Source organism: Frankliniella occidentalis, unplaced genomic scaffold, assembly GCF_000697945.3.
Source record: "Frankliniella occidentalis isolate FOCC.00 unplaced genomic scaffold, Focc_3.1 Scaffold212, whole genome shotgun sequence".
In the NCBI taxonomy this organism is placed as follows: domain Eukaryota; kingdom Metazoa; phylum Arthropoda; class Insecta; order Thysanoptera; family Thripidae; genus Frankliniella; species Frankliniella occidentalis.
This window is the reverse complement of record NW_026267338.1, coordinates 663,974-668,880: the sequence shown is the minus strand read 5'-3', so window position 1 is coordinate 668,880 and position 4,907 is coordinate 663,974.

The following is a 4,907-nucleotide window of genomic DNA, read 5'->3' as shown; positions in this document are numbered from 1 at the left end:
CCAATACAGCTAGGAATTTGTACTACGCGCCAAAATTTAGTACTCAATTAGTACTTTCACCCTAGCACATATTTAGAATTTGTACTGACATCGCCAGTGTGTACATTGAGCTTGTAAGTGGGCGGTGCGGGTGTGACGCTGCACCGCCCAATCGTCCAACAGCCCCGACACACAGTGCATTCTGCTCGGGTCGATTAGTACTTTTCGAATATCGGCATGCCGGAATTAGTACTACACGGCAACAACGCATAAACGGCGGTAAAAACAAGGGAGCCCCCGCAAACTCGAAGATAGGCCTCCCGCAATACTCGCACCGCCCAATGCAGCTAGGAATTTGTACTGCACGCTAAAATTTAGTACTCAATTAGTACTTTCACCCTGGCACATATTTAAAATTAGTACTGACAGTCCCAGTGTGTACATTACGGTTGGAAGACCATCGAGGATTTGATCCTAGAATATTTCTCTTGTACATAGGCGGGCCAAATTTGTACACCACGGAAGTGTGCAACTTGAGTTAAACACCATGTAATGTGTAAGTGGGTGGTTCGGCCGTGACACTGCACCGCCCAATCGTCCAACAGCCCCCACAAACAGTGAATCCTGCTCGGGTCGATTAGTACTTTCCGAATATCAGCATGCCGGAATTAGTACTCCACAGCAACTACCCATATACGGTGGAAGTAAACCGAGAAGCCCCTGCATGCTTCAAGCTGCAAGACAGGCAACCCGTAAAGTACACACTTGAGTTTTTAGAGCAGCTATGGTTGGTTATTTCCCTAACAGTATTAATTGAGGGGTAAATAGAAAATTCGACAACGTGGCGTTGTGCTCCACGGTCACGTGCATCCAACCACGCGTCACATGTAACCGTGTGATCACAGGTGTGACAGCAAAACTCAAAACGGTAAACTGCAATGTATCTAACATTTCAAAGACGATAATTGTTTCGATTGCATCGAGCCAGAAAATTCATACATAGCTCTAAAACCACCCTACTTGGGTCATCAGTTAGTATACGGCGTCAACCTTTGTTTCCGCCGTATCTCTGCTCAGATTCAGATGCATTGTAAGCAATCGTCCTCGAAATGTTAACTATATTGCAGTTTTCCACCGTTTTGCGTTTTGCTCTTTCATATCAAAGCTCTGGTTTGATTGCGAGCTCTATGAAACGTTGCGGTATCTCATTCAGAAATGGCATATCAAAATATGAATAATTACATCCATCAAACCGTTTGTAAAATAGAGGGCATGTTATCTCGGACCATCGAGGATTTGATACTTACGAAAAGTACTATGGTAGAAGACTTAGTGGTAATTTTGGATATGGTTTAGATTGAACGTTTGAATTCCGTGCTAAAAGGTGACCAGTTGTAGAACTCGTACTAATATGCGCCAGTCAAAAACACGATCGAATCGACGCCATCTCTCGAATGGCGCCGTAGGAGTAGGGCTGGAATGGGTATGGAGCGGGGGAAGACCAAGTACACTCATGCGTACTCACGTGAGTGCAATACTGGTGTGCAGGAACAAATGAAGTGCTTCAATCCTCGGCGCACTGCAAAATTCTTGGAAAGAACTTTGAAGGACACTTTGTCACACCTGTGATCACACGGTTACATGTGACGCATGGTTGGATGCACATGACCGTGGAGCACAACGCCACGTTGTCGAATTTTCTATTCACCCCTCAATTAATACGGTTAGGGAAATAACCAACCATAGCTGCTCTAAAAACTAAAGTGTGTACTTTACGGGTTGCCTGTCTTGCAGCTTGAAGCATGCAGGGGCTCCTCGGTTTACTTCCACCGTATATGGGTAGTTGCTGTGGAGTACTAATTCCGGCATGCTGATATTCGGAAAGTACTAATCGACCCGAGCAGGATTCACTGTTTGTGGGGGCTGTTGGACGATTGGGCGGTGCAGTGTCACGGCCGAACCACCCACTTACACATTACATGGTGTTTAACTCAAGTTGCACACTTCCGTGGTGTACAAATTTGGCCCGCCTATGTACAAGAGAAATATTCTAGGATCAAATCCTCGATGGCCTTCCAACCGTAATGTACACACTGGGACTGTCAGTACTAATTTTAAATATGTGCCAGGGTGAAAGTACTAATTGAGTACTAAATTTTAGCGTGCAGTACAAATTCCTAGCTGCATTGGGCGGTGCGAGTATTGCGGGAGGCCTATCTTCGAGTTTGCGGGGGCTCCCTTGTTTTTACCGCCGTTTATGCGTTGTTGCCGTGTAGTACTAATTCCGGCATGCCGATATTCGAAAAGTACTAATCGACCCGAGCAGAATGCACTGTTTGTGGGGGCTGTTGGACGATTGGGCGGTGCAGTGTCACGGCCGAACCACCCACTTACACATTACATGGTGTTTAACTCAAGTTGCACACTTCCGTGGTGTACAAATTTGGCCCGCCTATGTACAAGAGAAATATTCTAGGATCAAATCCTCGATGGTCTTCCAACCGTAATGTACACACTGGGACTGTCAGTACTAATTTTAAATATGTGCCAGGGTGAAAGTACTAATTGAGTACTAAATTTTGGCGCGTTGTACAAATTCCTAGCTGTATTGGGCGGTGGGAGTACTGCGGCTTGCCTACCTTGGAGTCAGCAGGGGCTCCCTTGTTTTTACCGCCGTTTATGCGTTGTTGCCGTGTAGTACTAATTCCGGCATGCCGATATTCGAAAAGTACTAATCGACCCGAGCAGAATGCACTGTGTGTCGGGGCTGTTGGACGATTGGGCGGTGCAGCGTCACGACCGCACCACCCAATATCGATTTCGAATGGCGGCTTTAGTTTGCAAGTACAAATTTCACTAATGGGCCAGGGTGAAAGTACTAATTGAGTACTAAATTTTGGCGTTCAGTACAATTTTCTAGGTGCATTGGATGGTGCGAGTAATGCGGGTTGCCTACCCTGCAGTTTACAGGCGCCGTCCAACTTTGACTTCAATTTTTATGGTGTTAAAAGGTAGTACAAATTCTGCCAGGTTGATATTCGAAAAGTACTAATTCTTCCGAACAGAACGCATTGTCTCTCGTTGGGATCGGACAATTGGGTGGTGCAAACGTCATGCACGCACCGCCCCACATCGTTTTCGGATTGCGCCCACAGTTTGTTAGTACAAATTCTAATACTTGACAGGGTGAGAGTACTAATTGAGTACTAATTCCTGGCGAGTAGTACAATTCCTACCGCCATTGGGTGGTGCCTACTTGACAGAGCTAGGCCCAGTTGTGGATGAGAGCGCCTGGAGGGTAGGCGGGCCCGCAATACACACTCACTCACCGCACGCCCGCGGCGGTCTCCAGTGACCCTGGGATGAGTTGTGGCTGAGGGCCAAGTTGTGGATGAGAGCGCCTGGAGGGTAGGCAATTCTTTCAAAAGCTGTTTGGGGCCCCCTGGGCCCCATTGCGTTTGTTTTTACGCATCCGGGGCCTTTCGGCTCGTTACGGACTATGTGCAGAGCATGTCCTTACCTTCTGGTTACACCCTGAAGGCTTTGGATTTCATATTACCTGAAAAAGGGTGTTCTATAGTCGGGTCGGATTAAGCTGACTCTTGCCGCCGGCATTGTGGCCACAATTTTGTGGCCATAAATAGGGACGTGAAATAGCATTAGTCTATGTCCAGGCCAGGGGGTTTTGCCGCTCAGGCGGTGAGTGGTTGGTTACCATTCTGGGTGTCACTGCTGCGTCGAAAGTGACAATGACTCGGCTCTCGTTTTTGGTAATATTGTGTCGTCGGCGACCTCTTACTGTCCCCGATGACGCCTTGGATGACCCAGAATTACCCTAGAGCATCGCAATCAGTGATCACGAAAACCCTCGAACTCACATTTTTTTGGAACAATACTGTTCATCGGGCGATCGAAAGTCTCCGATGACAGCCAGGATTATCCAGGAGGTGTACAATTTATGAGACAGCCGAAATTATTAACACTTTTTATGGGATGACTAAATAAATTTATTTCTAATCATATCATTTCACGCAACACAGTATATACTTAAGGATTTTAAAACGAATCAAGTTAGCTTCTCTGTGGAAAATAATATGGTCAGTACCTAGAGAGTTTTGAAACAAAATATGTATCACTTTATGGCCCAGCTATGAATGTTGCTCGAATACACATCAAATACATAAGTTACAATACACATATTTCACTATTCACCATCATAATTAATTCCCAACATTTTCAATACTGCGCGAGGTACTATGTCCACTTATTTTTGCTGTCTCTCACCTATTTCACACCATCTCTGTATTTCTATACTTGAGAAAGGCATCCTTTTCTTATGTTTATACTATGATTTTACTCTCTCTTTCTGTCTTAATTTATACTTAAAATATGCCAAGTAATACAATACGAATTAAAATTCTATTTGCGCCACCACAGAGCGTAAAGTCTTTTTTCTGACTTTACAGCCACAACAAAAAAGAACATAGAATAGATAGATGATAAATACAAAGTTTTTGTACCATGATATGGATTTCTGATTGTTCTCACAGTTTGCATTTGCAATGCATGAAAAAATCATCCGTCACTTAAAGTGGCGGAAAACTGAATATGTAAAGACCTTTTGACATAGTTGACAAGTAATTTATGAGGTGATATTATTTAACCAAGAAAAGAGATTTTTATACTTCAGTTTTCTTGCATGTTCTAATACGATCTACAGTGGAGATGAGATGATCACTTACTCTTGCATACATATGCACTAATTTATCTTAAGGCATCACAGGGTGCACCAATTCTCTGAATTAAAACATGGGTGAGGGACCAAACCAAAGGGCCCCATTGACAGCAACTTTTTTTTACCAGGTGGTACACTTGGGTAAATTCTGGTAGGTCCCCTCACTAGAAGGTCCCCCCCTATTATTTTATAA